The 19,614-nt window shown below is 44.7% G+C and overlaps 1 protein-coding gene across 2 annotated transcripts in view; it reads right to left on the reverse strand.

The window, feature by feature from the left end:
* Nucleotides 1-1,340, reverse strand: part of ELMOD1 (ELMO domain containing 1) — a 69,293-nt gene extending 67,953 nt beyond the window's left edge. For both annotated transcript variants that reach the window (XM_081099635.1, XM_081099634.1), the window contains exon 1: nucleotides 1,070-1,340. The gene's annotated coding sequence lies outside the window, so the exon portion shown is untranslated. The remainder of the gene's footprint in view (nucleotides 1-1,069) is intronic.
* Nucleotides 1,341-19,614: the final 18,274 nt, after the last annotated feature.

A 19,614-nucleotide genomic window follows, 5' to 3' on the forward strand; every position in this document is an offset into this window, starting at 1 on the left:
TCCCAACACAAGCACACCTGCTTTCCACCATATTGGCAGCCCCGGGGAGGACGGCTGTCAAGCTCCCGCACACACGCACACACTGCAGAGATGCAGAACAATGCCTGGATGCCTGCCCAAAACTGGTCTCTCCAAACGACAGACTCAATTTATGTTTCCAACCCAAAGCTCGCTGGCGGGTAGGAGCGTCTTTGCCTAGTTGGTGTGGGAAAGGGATGGAACTGGCAAAGCTCAAAGCGCGGGGCTTCCACCTGTCTGTGTAGAGCAGAAAGGCTGACAAACATATTCATTAAACTTGATCTGAAGCTAGCGAGCCTGCGAGGTCTTTCCTGAAATATTCATAAGGCGTGTTACCGGACTCGCCACTTGGGGTTAAACAGAAACACTGTGAGTCGTAGCAGCCCGCACCCACACTTGGGGAAAAAAGGCACTCACAGCAGCACACCCACCGCCACACTCCACTACCCCCCTTTGAACAGCTCTCACGGCCGTCGCTCCCCATCACCCTGTTCCATCCCCCCCGCCCAGGAGAGAGAGGGGCTCGAATTAGGGAGGAGTTTCCAGCAGTTGGAGGAGGAACCGCGGTCGGCCCGGCACCCAGCTCCTCCGGGCCCGCAGCGCGGGCGACCCCAGCCCCGCCTCACGCCAGGGGCCGCGGGGCAGGGGGCCCGAGGACCCGGCCAGGCCGCCCTTCGTCCTCGCTCCCCATTTTGGCCTGCGCCGGGCATGCCTCCTCCCGAGCCCTGGGCGTTCAGTTGCTAGGTGACCCGCTCCGGGCACCGAGACGCAAACCTCCTCGCGTGCCAACCTGCCGCTCCGCGGGTGTTAATTTTAGGGACCGGATGGGGCATCACCGTCCTAAGAGACACGAAGCCCCGGCTCGGAGAGAGCGTGCACTTGCATTCAAGTCCCCTCTCTGTCCGCAACCCTACATTTCTGCTGCGCCCCAGACGCAGCGCAGCTCGCGCGGTGCCTCGCGTCCTCGCCGCCACCTCTCCCCCGCCCCCCAAGGGCATTCGCCCCTGGCCCCTCGGCCCCTCCGGGGTCGGCCCCAGGCTCCGCGGCTCACCTGGCCGCGGCGGCAGCAGCGCGCTCAGCAGGTCGTGGCGCGCGGCAGTCGGCTCTCCATCGCCGCCTCCCCGGGCTCGGGCTGCGCGCTGCGCAGAGGCGGTGGACGCCGTCCGTCCCCGGCGCCGAGCTGGACTGGGGTGGCCGCGGCTGCCGCACAGGCTGCGGGTGCGGGAGGGCGGGGACGGGGCAGGAATCTGGGTCGCGCGGAGCGGAGCAAGCCGGGAGGCACCCGGGATGCTGGCGGCGAGGCGGCGACCACGGGCAGCCGCGGGAGGGCGCGCAGAGGTTCCGTGGGAGCGCGCCGCGGGCGGCGACTGAGCATGCCCAGTCCCCGAGCCGGGCGGGCGGGCGCGGCGCAGCAGCAGGGGTCGCGAGGCCCCGCGCCCGAGTCGGGTGGAGGCGGGGGAGGGGGGGGGAGGGGGGGGGGTTAAATCTGCGGCCCGGGCTGCATTGGGCAGGCAAGGGGGTGGGGTAGGTAAGGGGTTGGTCGCCGAGGCCCAGGTTATTTGCTCCGGGGTCGACCCCGGAGGCGAGGCCAGGGGAACTGGCGATGGTGAACCTCAGACGTGTCAATGGGATTCCAGAAGAGTCCTGAAATGGGAGGGCAAGGTGTATTCCTCGCTCCCTCCCCAGAGACTTGTAGGAAAGTCAAAGTTTGTTTTTCGCTTAGTCCCAACCTCTGCAGACTGGCCGAGTGATGCCCCCAACCCAGATGCCCACCCGCCACCGGCTTCCCTGTGCCCGGGGCCTCCCCCGCAGGGTGCCCAGGAGCCCCCGCCTTGCTGGAGTCCCGAACCGGTCGGGTCAAGTTCTCAAAGAGCCAGCACTTTAATTAGGTGTAATTGAGAGATGTGTCAGTCTTCCCGGGTCACATATCTGCATTTCAACTAGGGCTTCAGAAACAATACCTTGACCCCGGGGTTAATTATAATGCATGAATTATAGACAGTGTGGCGTGGGCTATTTTGGAAACATTGTTTTACAGTGCGGTAGGCCTGGGCCAAAACTCATCTACTAACACACACACACACACACACACACACACACACACACACACACACACACGGTGGGTGACTTGTGCCTTTCTCTGCTATTGTATTTTTTTTTATTATTATTATTGATGAAGGACGTTTTCTCTATATCTGCTAAAGGAGCTTCTTATGTTAGGGCAGCATAGGGTCAGGGAAAGAGGATGAGCTCAGAGGTCAGTCTTGATTTCAGGGTCATTTACCACCCCCTAGGCTACCTCGCTATTCTGCACCTGTTTCCTCTCCATCTGTCTTTCTGGGAGGTTGTAAGGATTGAGGCAATTTCTGCAAAGCACCTGTTACATAGCACATGTTCACGAAATAAAAGTCCCTGCAGGTGCCACCTCCACGATTCTGTTTTTATGAAAGATTGGGTTAGTGATAACCCATCCTTAAATGGTGAAAATTTACCGTGTTCCCTCCTCACATTAAACAACTTTAAATCCTTGATCTAATTTTTTTATCCTTGTTAAAAGCATTGGCCACTATGACCTTTTCTTTCAACTGACCAGTTTCTTCATACTTCCTTTCTCTTGGAAAAACCTAGTCTAAGGCTATATATCGGTCCTCTTTGGAGGAAAAAGTTTTTCAGGAGGGGTTCTCTATGGGCTGTTTTATCCATATGACAAAAGAATTTCACTTCATAGTCTTTTAAAAGCAATTTAACGGGTTGTACTCCCCTGTGGTCCTTGTTTCACAACTATTACATAAAGTAAGATATGCTTGTGTGGACTAATGCTGTCCACAGGGGTGGGGAACCTTTTTTCTGCTAAAGGCCATTTGGATATTTATAACATCATTCATGGCCATACAAAATTATCAACTTAAAAATCAGCCTGCTATGTTTGGTCAAACATTTAATTCACCCCTAAAGTCTTGGCAGACCAGAGAAAATGGTTTCTCAGGCCTTATATGGCCTGTGGGCTGGATATTCCCCACCCCTGTTTTAAAGTATCGATGCTCAAAAAACCAGCTTTTTACCATCTGCCAAACATGTCATGCTCGTCATAATACAATGCCTTTGTTCCAGCCGTAGGCAAACTACGGCCCGCGGGCCGGATCCGGCCCGTTTGAAATGAATAAAACTATATAAAAAAAAGACCTTTTATGTAATGATGTTTACTTTGAATTTATATTAGTTCACACAAACACTCCATCCATGCTTTTGTTCCGGCCCTCCAGTCCAGTTTAAGAACCCATTGTGGCCCTCGAGTCAAAAAGTTTGCCCACCCCTGTTAGACCCTTTCTGGAATACTCTTCTGTTTCTATTCTACCTCACGAAGTCCTACCCACTCTCCAAACTAAAATGCCACCTTCTTTCTGAAGGCCTCCCCAACCCTAAACTGAGTTAATGCTCTGCTGCCATAGCATGAGTGCACATGGTTGTCAGCACTTATTACAATCTACTTATTATAATCAATATAAAACAATTTGCAGAGCAACTGCTGTGTGCAAGTACTGTTCTAGGTGTTGGGAAAACAACAAGGAACAAGACAGACAAGGTCATTACCCTTATGGAACTTAGAATCTAGTTGGACGAAGATAGACAATAAACACCTTCACGATAAATAATCACCAAGGACACAAGCCAGGTATTTATTTTAGGTCTTTGTGTTGTTCACCAAGTTAATCTGGATGGTCATGATTTATCCTTTCAAACACATCAATGAAATATTAATATTGGTCCTAGGCCAACCAATCTGCAACTTGGGTCCCTTCCAGTTTGTTGCTGAACTAATGATTTGTAATCCTTTTACCTGACTCCCTCAGTTAACTGCTCTAGATAGGTAGCTGCAATCCATATAATGAATGGAAGCTGATGGGGGAGTTTAATCCCCACACCAAATTACAACCTTTTTCTAACCTCAAGGAATAGCATTTCTCCAAGGGCCAGATTCAACCTGGACTCCAGATTTCCTGCATCCCAAATACCTCTTCCAGAATCATGTACCACTCCCAAACCCTCACCCACTTACCACTTCTGGCCACTATTTATGTCAATAGTTATTCTCTGTTGTATATCATTTGATTGTTTGGATCTACCCACTGTCTGAATAAATTAAGCTTTTCTCTCTGTTTCTCTTATTGCCCAAGTGTGAGACAGACTCGGCAAGACTTAAAACCTACTTTTCCAAAGCATATTTGCACACATGTGTTCCATAGCAATTAGTAACAACCTTGCCATGGTTTAATGTTTCATTCCAGAGCAGAGTCTCATTAATCCTTCTATGACATAACTTAGCAGACAACCATTAAACAATAGATTATCAATAAAAGATTGCGAAATGAGTGAATGAATGTATACAGGCTTTCAACACTTCTTGCTTTCTCAGACCATAGTTATTTCCTAATTAATCTTTCTAATAACTCTAGGATTTTGCTCAGTTTTGTCCCTTCCCACTCTACTAATTTCCCTTCAGCCACAAATCCACAGATTTCTACACATCAGGGTCCGCAGAGCATTGTGGAAGAAAATCTTAGCCATCATTCATTACAAATTTGTGTGTGCCGGCTGAAGCCATGTAATGTATCATTTACAAGCCAGTGTCACTATTGCTTCCCCCAATCCACAGCAACAATCTTCATTTTTACCCTTCATTTCCACCTCTCCCACCCACCATGCTCTTAACAATGTACATTTGGTTTTCACCACTGCACTGGAGAAGAGAGACCATCAAGTATTACCACCCAAGGAATTAGTTCAATATGTCTTCCACAGCCTTTCTTTCCTCGTCTTTATTAATTTCAGTAGAATAGATAATTGTCTTTATTCTTGAATGCTAGTCTATATCAATAGACTGTTCTTGTCTATCTTTAGTCCCTCTCTTCCGGCTATCACCAACTTTTCTTTCATTTCTCTCAACCACCTTCCATTTTCTAATAAACATATTCAGAGTTTGTTAGGAAAGCTGACTTGACACTTACGCTGTTTTAAGATGTCTAAAAATAAACTACCTAGTGTAAAGTCCTCAGGGGTCTCCTTAAAGAAAACTCATTGGCCCTCTCCAGTCACCAGGCATCTATTTTATGCTTCATCATGGCTATAGTTACATCTGCCAAACTTATGTGTACACACAGATGTGTGACCGCATGCTGTACTAACCTGAAGTGCCCTTCGGTGATCAAACATCTTTTATCTTTTAGAGTACTAGGTACTGTCCAAGAAAGCTACTCTGATATGCGCCTTCGACACCAGCAAACAAATAAGCATTTCTCATCAGTTAATAAACACGGAAACAATACAGCTAATAGTCAATCTAGTAGGATGACACATAGAAAGGTTTCCAGAATTTCAGGTAATAGACTTGTGTGAGACTAGTGTATTTTTGGATTAATCCAGGAAGTCACTCACAGGCTTTCAAACTGGCAGGGACCCAGTTTGAAACTAATAGTCTGGAAGCAATTAGTTGTTTGAATGAGGGAAATAAAGTGTTCGGTGACATTTGCGAGAGCAATGTTACATAATGTTAAAGCACCAACAGGGAAGTTGAGGGATTTGGGCTTGCCCTCTTTCAGTTGTATCTCTAAAGTAAAGATGATAATAGGAACATTTACCTTTAGGGTTGCTGGCAGGATTAAATGAATAATGATTTGTAAAATTCTTGGCATAGTGCCGGCCTATAATGCTCAATAAATGTTGGTCATGAATCCAGCTGCATATTTCTGGATGAGAAGCCTATTTAACAGAAGACCATGAGATTAACAGATGGGGTAGTTAAGAAACGGAGAGCCCCTGACGTAGCATTTAGAAGTACTCAGCGGAGAATCCACGAAGGAGGAAGTTGTCCCTCTAAATCCTGCCCCAATTACAGCAGAGGAGCTGCGGAGGAAGGGCAGACCTAGGAGATGCTGTACTCTCTCATCTACCTGGATTCCTCATTGCCCATTACAAGTGACACAGGGTTTGGGCCTTTTCCAGACACATGGGTATGCTGCCTTGCTCAAGACATCTCTCACTGAACCTCATCCTTAGGAATTTATTTGAATAAAAACTTCCCCACCCAGAGGTTTCTTTCTTTAGCAAGGTTAAATTGAGCAATGAGCACATAGGAATTTTCTGCCTAGGTCATTCTGTGGGTGGGGTAGAAGTCATGGCCCACTTATTTATTTTTAATCTGGTCTTAGGTGTTGTGGCTTGAAGAATTGGTAGTAAGACATGTAAAGTACTACTATACGAATTGGCTTAATAATGAAACTAGGCCTAAAGAGTACTAGGCCTTGTCTCATTTCGCTTAATTGTTGTGTAAAGCTTAAAAATTAATATACAAGGCCACCCTGTTTCCAACAGAATGAATTTTGTGGCTTATGGAGTTCTGTGTACAAAACAAGTGGTGGTTGATCCAATATGCCTATTAATACCTATGTTGATACAATTATGACTGGATTACACAAGAGTTAATCATCATGCTAGAGAACCAAACCAAACCAAACCAAACCAAGCAAACTAAGACTCAGACATGCAGCTGTGGTAGTGATCTAAAATGTGAACTAGAGAGGGCTTTGCAGTTACTTAGACTGGTCCAAAATGCAATTCATTTAATAATCATTTATTGAGCAACTAGTATAGATACTGCACTATGCTAGATACTGGGGATACAAAGATAGGTGAAACACTGTCCATAATCTTGAGGAACTCATCTCTAGGTGGAGGTGCAAACATGCACACAGTCACAAACCTTGTGGGCTTTTTCTCCAGGTGTGTTTCCAACATAGAAGTAAATCTGCATTAAGCCTCCTCCTCCTCCCATGTCAATCACCCAGTCTGATTTCTCTGTGCCTGGTTTTGAAGATCATTCCCCCATGACTATGCAGGCCAAAATCATCTGTGAGTTCTGGTGCTCAGGGTCCCACTCCTGTCAGCTAAGCCTGAGGTATCATAGTAATCTCCAAAACAAGTGTGATTCTGCTACAATCCCAGAGCAAGAAAATGGTGTCAGACAACAAGGTAAGAGTGCAAATATTTTGTGACTGACACTGTGTGTGATTCTCCTACTTGGAAATTTTAATGGGCCCATCCTGCAATGGCCTTTCCGGATGAGCAGTCTCAAGGGTGGGGGCACTGACATGTATTTATTTTTTTTTAAATATATTTTATTGATTTTTTTACAGAGAAGAAGGGAGAGGGATAGATGTTAGAAACATCGATGAGAGACATCGATCAGCTGCATCCTGCACGCCCCTCAGTGGGGATGTGCCCGCAACCAAGGTACATGCCCTTGACCGGAATCGAACCTGGGACCCTTGAGTCCGCAGGCCGACGCTCTATCCACTGAGCCAAACCAGTTTGGTGTAATGGGTGGCAGCTACTATACCAGAAGACACATTTTTAAGGAGCAAATTTTACATTTTTGAAGGCTGTTTTGAAAAACAGTCAAGTTTAGCAGATGAGAGAAAATTTAGGCTTCTGTGAATCTGTAAAAATCAGGCTGTGAACCAAACTAAGAGGCTATATAATTTCTTCCTGGAAACTTATGTTACTTAGATTGAAGTGAAGTGCTTTGGTGAAACTTTGGAAGGACAAGTTACCTGTTTTGAACGTTTGAGGACAACTCAAGAATACCTATAACAGCCGAAACCGGTTTGGCTCAGTGGATAGAGTTTCGGCCTGCGGACTGAGAGGTCCCAGGTTCGATTCCGGTCAAGGGCATGTACCTGGGTTGCGGGCATATCTCCAGTAGGAGATGTGCAGGAGGCAGCTGATCGATGATTCTCTCTCATCGATGTTTCTAACTCTCTATCTCTCTCCCTTCCTCTCTGTAAAAATCAATAAAATATATATTTAAAAAAAAAAGAATACCTATAACAAAACATATCTGCCATGGACAATATATAAAAAAATTCATCTATTGAAAATGAAGTCACCAGATATGACTTCAAATACATAAACTAAATGGGAATGCCACTTGCTTTGTGAATGGTGCCGGGTTAAGACATGGCTCCATGTCAAGTTCCCTCAACCCACCCAACTGTTTTGACCTCAGTAATTGGATATGGGAAGTTCAGGTGTATTCAGTGTTTAAATTGTGGGTGATCCTGAGGTTGAAACCACCCTCGACATGGTTTTAGGTGGAATGTCCTGCCATTGCTGACTGGCAGCATCGGAGACTGTGGAGAACTAGAACTCCTGGCTCAGGTGGCCAGGCTTAAAGAAGTCAACGTCCGGGAGTGCAGGCCACACTCAACGACATTCGTCTCCCCGTCACTTCTGGCCTTGACTTGGAGGATGCAGTGAGACGGCTGTGGCCAGCAAGGCAAAGAAGTCTTTTCTTTCTTTCTAATCCACTGGGGATAGAAGTCTCGATGCCTAGAAAAAGGGATAGTTATCACTAGGAAAAAAAAGTAATCCCAGAGGCTGTGCATTTATCTTAATAAATCAAAAGCAAACACGTCCCCCCACCCTTATTTTGGAAGGGTGAGTTGGTAGTGTACTTTTAATAAGTAAAATGAATAGATTTATGAGTGGATAGGTAAGTAGGTGGATGGGTGGATAGATGGAGGCGAGGAAAGGATGTTGAATGTGTAACATGGGTAAGGCATTCATCTGTCCAGAATTTTCTGAGACTATCCACATTTCAAATATTTACTCTCATTGTCAAATTGTATTTCAGATAATGTGTTAGGTCCCCCCACACACACACACACACACAGAAAATATGTTAACTGACAGCATCAAAGACTGCTGAGAACATATATGGAGACATTTCTCCTACTAATTTAATATGAAAACTAAAAAAAGATTAAGATTATTGTAACATTGTCTTTATTCCGCTCTTACTGAGGGGGCTGTGGTGTTATAAAGGAAAATAATGTGGAGCCTGACCTCAAAAAGCTCATAGTCTATTATCAGAAAAGGTCACAGGAACAAGTAAATTTAATGCAAGAGAGTAAGTGATGCACTAGAGAGATGCACAGATTTCTGATGGGATCCCACTAGAGAGAGTGTCTGGGATATATTTTTCTTTAGTATGCCCAGAAGCCTCCTACACACAATGATATTCCACCGACAGGTATGTCTCCTCTTGGCACAGTGACTTGTCAGTAGAGTGCCCTGTCACTCACCCAGTACAGGTATGCAGGTCATGTCAAAGTCTGTTGCTTTACATTTCATGCACCACGTGTTTAAGTGTATTACATCGTTACATCATAAGAACAGCCTGCAGTGATGTGCCTTTGAAAGTTTGACTTTTCAGCTCCTGAAAGTCTGCCTAACAGCCAGGCTTAAAGTACCTATTCTTTCTTTTGTTACTGTAGAAAGGGCATGTCTTCTATGAAGCATCTTGGAAACTCAAAAACATTATATCTATATTCACAATCCATTAACTTCCTTCACTACAACAAGACACATTTCTAGGGGAGATTCCACATATTTAGGTCCTAAAAATTAATTGTGGCTCAAGGATAATAATAAGAACAACTGAAGATCGTAAAAAAAAAATGATAAAAAAATAACATACCTCCACATTGCTCTCACTGTGTATCAGGCACTGTCATTAGCACTTTACACATTAATTCAACGAAAACAACATGGGGCTCTCACAAGTCTCTGACTTCGATTTCTTTGGGCTTGGGAATAAAGGAGATGAGAAATTGTGTTTGAAGGTGGGAGAGGACAAAGTCCTCTTTCAAAATCCCCCTTTTATTTGCTAGATCACTTTAGCCAGTTTTTTTTTTGTTGTTATTTTTGTTTGTTTGTTTGTTTTTTTGCCAGTTTTTCCTTAAAGTGAGTACAAAAGGAGCTGTGATGGATGGCAGAACTATCAACAAACATTAAAGGCAGAGGAGAGGCTGATAACATCTGGGAGAACTGTTGAGGCTCAGAAGCCACAAGAAGGTGAAATAGTGTCCTTTTATGTATAACATCCACCCTTTTATGAAACTAAAAAGTCAAATAGAACAGGATTCAATTATAGTTTTCCTGTTCAGCTGTCATCTCTAGATTTAAGGTCTGAGTGGCTGGGATGCCTCATCTATTGACGTAGACAAGTACCTTAAAATAGGAAAGTAGGGGGAAGGCATTCAAGAGGAAAAGAAAAATTCCCACAGCAACGCCATCATGCTTTCAACGTACCAACGTAGAGTCGGCTTCAGGTGAAGAACGTGAGTCGCAAAATTATCCACAAACGTTCTTTTTGTTTTTGTTTCTCTCATTAAAATGGCAGGAAAACCCACTAGTTGCTGGTAGCTCAATACTAGTGAAATTTGATTTATAAGGTTGTGATTATGTTATGAGCATGAACTAAAGACTTTTTCTTCTGCAAGAATATGGAAAGATGCCCTGTCGGTTTGGCTCAGTGGTTAGCGTGTCGGCCCGTGGACTGAAGGGTCCAATGCCTGGTTAAGGGCATGTACCTTGATTGCAGGTTCCCCAGCCCTGGTAGGAGCGTGGGAAGTAGCCAACCTATGTGTCTCTCTCATGTCAATGTTTTGTTTGTCTTTTTCTCTCTCCTCCTCCCTTCCACTCTCTCTAGAAATCAATGGAAAAAACATCCTCAGGTGAGGTTAAAAAAAAAAAAAAAGAATATGCTAAGCAATTTCTGGTCCTCTTTCAAAATCCCTTTTTTTATTTTCTAGTTATATGAAGAGTGCCATCAAAATTTTGCATGGTCTTTACATTCTAATTGAACCTGATTTTCGAGGAATAGGAAGAATACCTGGAACAGTAGTTTTGCATAAGAATCACTTGGGTAACCATTTTCCAAATAAACATGCCAGGACATCACCTAGGACTAGTGACTCAGAATCCTCAGGGGTTTTGAAATTCTCCCAGGCGATTCTGATATACACAGCTGAGTAAGAACCACACAGGAATAAGCCATGTTCTAAAGAATTCAACAGTAGCTCATTTGTTTCATATTTTAGTATACTCTCGCAATAAAATAATAAAATTTGTATGTTGCTTTCGTCTGAACCTTCTAAACAGGCCTATTGTGAATAGACAACGTTGTGGTTATTTCCCATCTTTGCCTAAGTGAACCTAGTGCTTTACTAGCACAACAGCATGAGTACTTACTAACCATTCCACAGAGAGAGTGCTTGCCATGCACACGTATCAGTCTGTGGTCAGCTTGGTAGGACCACAAGGGACTGGGCCAATTCATTTACAAAGGAACATGATGTAGCAGCTAGTGATGGGGCAAAGCTCTTAAGGCAAAACATTTTAAAGAATAGCAGCCAACATTTACAGAGCCTTACTCTGGGCCAGGCCTGATGCCGAACACTTTACTTGCATTATCTCATTCCTTCCTCTGAACAGCCCTAACGGTGGATTCTGTTATTGTCTCCACTTTAAAGATGAGAGACCTGAGAGGGAGAGGCCAAGGTCACAAGCTAGAAATGACCGTCACAAAGCTCTCACGATTCCAGGCAGTCGGGCTGCAGGGCCCACATTGGAGCTACTATAGAACACGGTGCCTCAAAGTCATAGTAATTGACTGCTATTTGGTGAGAAGGAATAGAGTGCACGTTTTATTGTGTTTTTGTTTGTTTGTTTGTTTTACTAGATTGTTAGTTAAAAGCAGCCCCATGCATAGTGGCAACTGCGATGTATTTTAGAGGAGGGGAAGAGGAGTGGGTATCACCATACGCTGAGACCAGACACACCTCCCTCCTCTTTCATCCTCTTGCTCTCCCTCTCTCCTTTTATCTTTTCTTTTCCCTTTCTTCTTCTCCATCACTTCTCCTTCTCCATTGCTTAGGTCCGTGGTCGACAAACTGCGGCTCGCGAGCCACATGTGGCTCTTTGGCCCCTTGAGTGTGGCTCTTCCTAAGCCTTAGGAGTACCCTAATTAAGTTCATAACAATGTACCTACCTATATAGTTTAAGTTTAAAAAATTTGGCTCTCAAAAGAAATTTCAATCTTTGTACTGTTGATATTTGGCTCTGTTGACTAATGAGTTTGCCGACCACTGGCTTAGGTCATTGGTCTAAAGACACCATCCACAGAAATGTCCTAGTGTTCTTGGGAAAGAAACCTCAGGTGTAATAGGCCCGGGGGAGGGGTGCTGTGGGGAGCCAAACATTATACCAGGTGAAGAAGGAATGGTAAGAAGTATGAAGTGAGAATGCTATGGGGGGTGGGGGGGAAGCCAAAAACAACCTAGGGATGTATCCAAGCTGAGGGGAGGAGGGGTGTCCCAGGTGGCTCTCCCAACAAGCAGGTTCATAGAAAACTGGAAGAAGGGGAGAAGACGACACATTTGAAATGATTGAGCTGAGAAGTCCCAAAGAGGTATGCAGTTAGACACAAACAACACAGCTATCTTTATTTACTCTTTGCCAAAATGGGAGATGGCACCAGAGGCTGGTGAGGGCAAGGGTCACCCAGTTTTTAAACTAGGAGGGACTACTACTTGTCCCACGTAAATGTCAATGGAATTACAAAATCAACGTCTAACCACTGTTTTATGCCTGGAGCAAATATAATATTGAATGTCAACTGTAATTGAAAAGTTAAAAAAATATATATATTATGTGTGAAAAGCAGTAAAAATGGAATTTCAAAATCATGTCATGTGAGAATGAAAGGGAGTTTTGGAATAATTGAATCAGGTAATTTATTTATTTTTAAAATAGGTTTTTATTTATTTTAGAGAGAGAGAGTAAGAGAGAGGGAGGAAGGAAGAAATGAGAGAGAGAGAGAGAAACATTGCTCTCAACAAAGCGGTCATGGGCCAGTGTCCCTCTCCTCTCCCTACTCCCACCGTGCATTGCGACTATTTGAGGAATCTCTAAGAAACCCCAAGGCTCAAAGAAAAGCAATTTAAGAATCAACATTTTGGTCCCACTGCCTTATTTTACAGAGAAACGACTGAGGTGCAGAGAGGTGACAAGAAGGAAACACCCCTTGCCTCTACCCCGTGTGTTCTCTGTAGGGCCATGCCATTAACCAGGGAACAGAAAAAATCAACAAATATATATGTATTGGCACGATTTATGTGCAGTACTTGATCCTGGTTGCTATAGTACACATACAAAAGTATGGGCTTCGCCCTAACTGGTTTGGCTCAATGGATAGAGCATCAGCCTGCAGACTCAAGGGTCCCAGGTTCGATTCCGGTCAGGGCATGTACCTTGGTTGTGGGCACATACCCAGTAGGGAGTGTGCAGGAGGCAGCTGATTGATGTTTCTCTCTCATCCATGTTTCTAACTCTCTATCCCTCTTCCTTCCTCTCAGTAAAAAAAATCAATAAAATATATATATATTTTAAAAAGTATGGGCTTCAAAGAGTTCATGGCCTCATTAGGAAAAGCTGAATTAACCATGGAAAAGTTGACCGGTTGAGAGAGACGAGGAGGTGGGACCTAACCGGCCACTGCGGGCGTGGTGTACACCAGGCCCCACGGGGCTGTTCCCGAGGGTTTGTTTTTTTCCAACAGTGGGGGCCTGGTGAGCACACCTGGAGTCCCTTGACTTCTCATCTGTAGGATCAAACCCGCGCCAGCTGCCCCTCAGAAAGCATGTAAAGCCCCCACAGGCCTCCTCTCTGCTTCTCAGGCTCCGGGTGAGTCTATGAGCTCTTCAGAAGTGCTTTCTGCCCACTGCTTCTGGGCCCGTCCTGGGAACTTGCCTTCCCTGAGAAGTGAGACCATGCTTTGCTTCTGCGAGTTCTTCTCCTGCCCTTAGACTCTGGTGACTGAGGCCTTTTACCTCCTGGTGGACTTCCCTGAAGGGGCTTGCTGGAATTCCAAGAACCGCCTGCTGTTGGGCCCCTCTTACTCTTTGTCAACGTGTTTGGTGATGACTTTGTTACCTTATGTTGCTTGGACGTCAAGTCCGAGTCTGGTCTGCCTCCTGGGTGTACCGTTTTCTGGCAACAGTGGTGGGTTGGTTTTATGTGTAGTTTTGCACCTTCCCTTTGGGTTCACACAGACTGAGGAGGTCATGACGCTTTCTGGTGACTTCTGGTCTTGGCTGCCATCAGATAGACTGAATATATTCTGTCCTTACCTGAGTGCATATGTCTCTTTCAGGCCTTTCTGTCCACTAAGGAGTTGGGTTGGAGAGTTATTGTGTGCGGTTTTTTTTTCTTCTCCATATGTTCTTATTGAATTCAGAGAGGAAGGCAGAGGGAAAGAGAAATAGAAACATCATTGATGAGAGAGAATCATTGATTGGCTGCCTCCTGCACTCCCCCTACCAGGGATCGAGCCTGCGACCTAGGCATGTGCCCTGACTGGGAATCGAACTGTGACCTCTTGGCCCACAGTGGACGCTCTACCCTGAGCCACACCGGCTGGGCTGGAGAGCTGTTTGTGACAACCTGACTTGCAAATGGGAACATGAGAGAACTAACAACCTCCCTGCGCCTCCTAGGCCCTGACTGCACGCTGGTACTGCTGTGGCTCCGTGGCACCCAGACCAGGAGCTGCTGGAGGAGAAGGCTGCTCTGAGGCCTTGAGGAGGGCCTGCTCTTGAAGACCTAGTATGTGGGATATGTCATACTGTGTGGCCCACCTCACTGGGCCACACAGTATGACATATGGAGGAGTTATAGGAGTCCTGTTTGACATGTGGAGGAGTTATAGGAGTCCTGTTTAGTTATTTGGTGTGGACTTACCTTTTACTAGTTTTCTAGAGCCTAGATTACAGGGGTGGGCAAACTTTTTGACTTGAGGGCCACAATGGGTTCTTAAACTGGACCGGAGGGCCGGAACAAAAGCATGGATGGAGTGTTTGTGTGAACTAATATAAATTCAAAGTAAACATCATTACATAAAAGGGTATGGTCTTTTTTTTTTTTTTTTTTTTTTTTTACTTTTATTCATTTCAAACGGGCTGGATCCGGCCCGCGGGCCGTAGTTTGCCCACGGCTGGGTTAGCTCTTAGTTGAAGCATCAGTGTTGTGCTCGCATTTGTGCTTGCAGTTATTTTGCAAAACTTCGTTTTTTCAACCATGGATCTGAAGAAAGTAAGTGCGAAGGACAGTGCTGAGAAGAAGAAGCGGATGATGTGCATTGAATTAAAGAAAGAAATTATCGAAAAACATGACCAAGGTGTGCGTGTAATCGACTTGGCGAAGCAGTACGAGCGTAGCACTTCTACCATCTGCACCATACTGAAGCAGAAGGAGTCGATACAGGCTACAACTCCAGCCAAGGGCGTTAAAATAATTTCTAAACAGCGGACATCTATCCATGAAAATAAAGAGAAGCTGCTAATGGTGTGGTTAACAGAGAAGCAGCTCGCAGGAGATACTGTGATGAAGGCTATAATCTGCGAGAAGGCACGAGCTGTTTACGCTGATTTGCTGCAGCAGACCCCAGGCACTTCCATGGACGAGGCATCGGTCGAGCCGTTTAAAGCCAGTTGGGGCTGGTTCGAAAATTTTAAAAAGAGGACCGGCATTCACTCCGTTGTCAGACATGGTGAGGCAGCGAGCGCGGATGTAAAGGAAGGTGACATCCATGAGCTCGAGGAGCACTCCGAGGAGCTGACAACGCAGGAGCTAAAGGAGCTACAGACGCAGCAGCACACGGAGGTTTTGCAGGAAATAGATGACACGGAGGAGGAGGAGGTTATCTCTATAAGTGAGATAAAGGAAATGTTGGGAATGTGGGAGAAACTTTCAGACTTTATTCAAAAGAAACACCCAGAAAAAATTGCAACTGGGTGTGCGATGGAGCTATTTAATGACACTTGCCTAATTCATTTCAGAATATTCTGAAAGGGAGGATGAAACAGGTCTCATTGGACAGGTTTTTATTGAAAACTCCTGTAGATGAAAATGATGAAATTATGGCGAAAAGGACAAAAATCAGCAAATAAGATTCAGTTATTCAGTTCAGCCTTTCTCCTCCAACTCCATCAGCATCTCTAAGTCGTTTGATCGCCACGGTAAATGCTGTACATTAAACTTAATAAAACAAGTTTATTGCACTACGTTCTATTGTTCAGTATTGTGTTTTTATACAATATTCGTTACTTTTAAATACATTTTTCTTATTTAAAAACATTTAACAAAACAATTGCAGTGTTTTTTGGGTGTCTGGAACGGATTAATGGCATTTCAATTCATTATAATGGTGAAAATTGATTTGACATACGAGTAATTTGAGTTACGAGCTCCGTCATGGAACGAATTAAACTCGTAGGTCAAGGCCCCACTGTACATTAGCACCGGGCTTTCTGTAATGCTGCCTCTTCCATGGTCTAGACCAGTGATGGCGAACCTTTTGAGCTCGGCGTGTCAGCATTTTGAAAAACCCTAACCTAACTCTGGTGCCGTGTCACATATAGAAATTTTTTGATATTTGCAATCATAGAGACTTATATTTTTGATATTTATTTTATATATTTAAATGCCACTTAACAAAGAAAAATCAACCAAAAAAATGAGTTCGTGTGTCACCTCTGACACGCGTGTCATAGGTTCGCCATCACTGGTCTAGGGCCTTTGAGTGTGGAGACCAGCATTCCAGAGCTAATGGACAACATTCTCAGTCTCCTGCTCAGAGTTTCGGGAGCAAGGAGTGTTCTCACCATGGCTTCTATGGCCCACAGGCTTAGATCATGGTGATCGAAGTCTGAAACCCAAATCCTTTAGGAATTCCTTCATATCAGACTGTGTCATTTGTGTCAGAAAAAAATCAGGGTACCTGGCTGTGGGGAACTCTGATGTTGCCTGCCTGCCATCCCTTAACTTGGGACAATCTCTGCCAAACACTTGTTCCAAACCCGATCTGACCAGGAGAGTACGAGCTGGGTCCTGAGAGGATGAGGACTGTTTTGGACAAGCGGGCGCTGTCCGAGCCTGTGCTGTGCGTCTGATGGAGTCCTAGATCTTGAGACCAAGCCTTACTTAAAATGGCACAGCCAAGAATGCAAGCATTGTCCTGGAAGTGAACTCCTTCCTGTAATACCTCTCCCTTGTGGTGATGAGGTCTGATTCCTCCCCTCCAACCATCTCTTTCATATACTGGGAAAATCATTCATTGGACTTCTTTTATCTGACTAATTGACACCCTGGTTTCAGTCTTCATCACTGTGTTCATGTTAACAGCTAATGAAAAGGGTGTTGGTGACCGACACCCTTCCATTTTAGCTGCTCTCCTAAACACCTTCGGTGTGGCCCAAGGACTGCCCCCCAATACATGATGGCTCCCCATGGCCAAAAAACATCCTAGCCTAGACCCCAGTCCCCTAGGGGGCCTCCCCACCACTACTTTATTAATTGGCAGAACCAGGGACCCAGCTTAGATCTTTGGCCACTGTGTCAACATTTTTTGTTCCCACTCAATTTATTTGCTCAGTGACTTGTGGCTCCTTTAAAGCCTGTTCAACATTCTGTGTCCTATTGCAGTGCTTTGGATCCTGTAATTTCTAGTTAATTTTTCTTGGTGTAAACTGGACTGACTTCTGAGTGATCCTTTGCTACCAAGGCTTGTTAACCTCTGCTCGGCACTCCTCACCCTTGATTTTGGTTTTAGACTCCTGTTTGGACTCTGTTTGGGAGAAGCCTGGAATGACTTCAGTGGGGTGGTACCCTCTAGCAGCAGTTCTCAACCTGTGGGTCACAAACAATGAAAATACATCCTGCATATCAGATATTTACATTACGATTCATAACAGTAGCAAAATTACAGTTTATGAAGTAACAACGAAAATAATTTTATGGTTGGGGGTCACCACAACATGAGGAACTGTATTAAAGGGTCGCGGCGTTAGGAAGGCTGAGAACCACTGCAAGGGCTTAAAGCTCTTGAGGCAGGATTCTAATGTCCTAGTATTGGTACTTGCCCAGGATGCCTTTTTCTGGAAGTTCCTGCTTCCACTGCTGCCACCTGCTGGTCCACCGTGCCTGCTACATTGAAAGGAATGTGCCTGTGGGCTTATTGTATTTCTTTAGGTCCTAGGCCCCCATTTCTTACCAGTGTATCCCTAAAACTTTTTGTTTTCGGAATTCTCAGGCAAAGCTTGTCTAATTGCCTCACCCCTCCCAGTCTCCTTGGGTTAGATCAGAAGCAATGCACACAAAGCCACCGTCACAGTAACATTTGTACTCACTGAACTGAAAGAGCATTTAAAACTATGGAGGAATTTGTAATGAAGGGGATGACATAAGGAATCTGTTAGAGACTCAGAAATCCAACCAATTATTTTGATAGACATGGAAAATAGTTTTTAACTTGAGATCATGGCCTACCTTTATCACCACCTCAATAATTCAACTTCACCAAGTTTCTTGTTTCAAATGATTTTTCAGAGCTATCTATTTCCATTATGGTGGGTTAAATTTCATGAAGAGTTCCATAATCAATGCTAATTAATTATTAATTCCTCATCCTGAGAATGTCAACAGGCTTCCTAGAGATGTCGAAAAGTAAATTCTAGGTGTAGTTAACTTCCTTTTAACTGCTCAGCCTCCTAAGCCAGCGATTTTCAACCTTTGCATCTCATTACTAATTATTAAAATTCTGCAGCGCATCAAAACATGTATTTTTTTGCCGATCTGACAAAAGAAAGGAATATTTGCTCCAAAGTGACTTTTAAAAAATCAGGTGCCACTCTGGCCAGTGTTCTAATGTGCAGCATGCACGACTTGGGTATCTGGAAAAAATATGTTGGAATTAATCTCCACTCACATTTAGTGTACTGGAGGCTCATTAAGTCTGCGTGTCTGATTGTCACATGCCACAGGCTTGGAAAGGACTTCTAAAAGAAGAGTGGAGTGGGAGTGCGTAGGCAGGGCAACTGCCTCTGGCATCCTCCCTCCTTTGCTTCAAGTAAGCCATGATTTTTGTCTGGTAAATGCTTATATAATCAAAAACTATTTTTGCAAAAAGGATGAGTAGGTTAGAAAATTCTAAATTCCCTACAGTGAAGATGAATAAAGATAATAATTCAAGTACAAATGACCAATAGAAAATGGCAAAATTGTTGCTCCTAGAATGAGGTCTTAGTTAGCCATAATGTAAGGAAAAGCTAAGACCATCTAATCAGATCTAACTCCCCAAATTAGAAAAGATCATGAAGATAAGAAATAAGAATTGGCATCCAGAATAGTTAGCAGGTTGCCTCTTTGGGCAAATATCTTTGTGGGGTTTTTTTAAATTTAATTTTTCCCATCACCATTTACTCCCTCTATTCCCTCTTCCACCTCCTCCCATCTGTCTCCTGCCTGCCATCACCACACTGTTTCTTTGCATTTTGGGATCTTTAAGAGATTAAAGACAGTATGAAGCCATCAAAGTAGTTAGAATTTTTAAAAAAAATATATTTCATTGATTTTTTTTACAGAGAGGAAGGGAGAGGGATAGACAGTTAGAAACATCGATGAGAGAGAAACATCAATCAGCTGCCTTCTGCACACCCCCCCACCGGGGCTGTGCCCGAAAGCAAGGTACATGCCCTTGAACCCGGGACCCTGCAGTCCGCAGGCCGACATTCTATCCACTGAGCCAAACAGGTTAGAGCAGACTTTTTTTTTTTTTTAATCCTCACATGCTTTCATCAATTTTCAGAGAGAAGGGGTGGGGGTAGGAAGGAGTGGTGGGGGGGGGGGGGGCGGTGGCGG

The sequence above is a fragment of the Myotis nattereri genome (assembly GCF_964212035.1).
Source record: "Myotis nattereri genome assembly, chromosome: 9".
Classification (NCBI taxonomy): domain Eukaryota; kingdom Metazoa; phylum Chordata; class Mammalia; order Chiroptera; family Vespertilionidae; genus Myotis; species Myotis nattereri.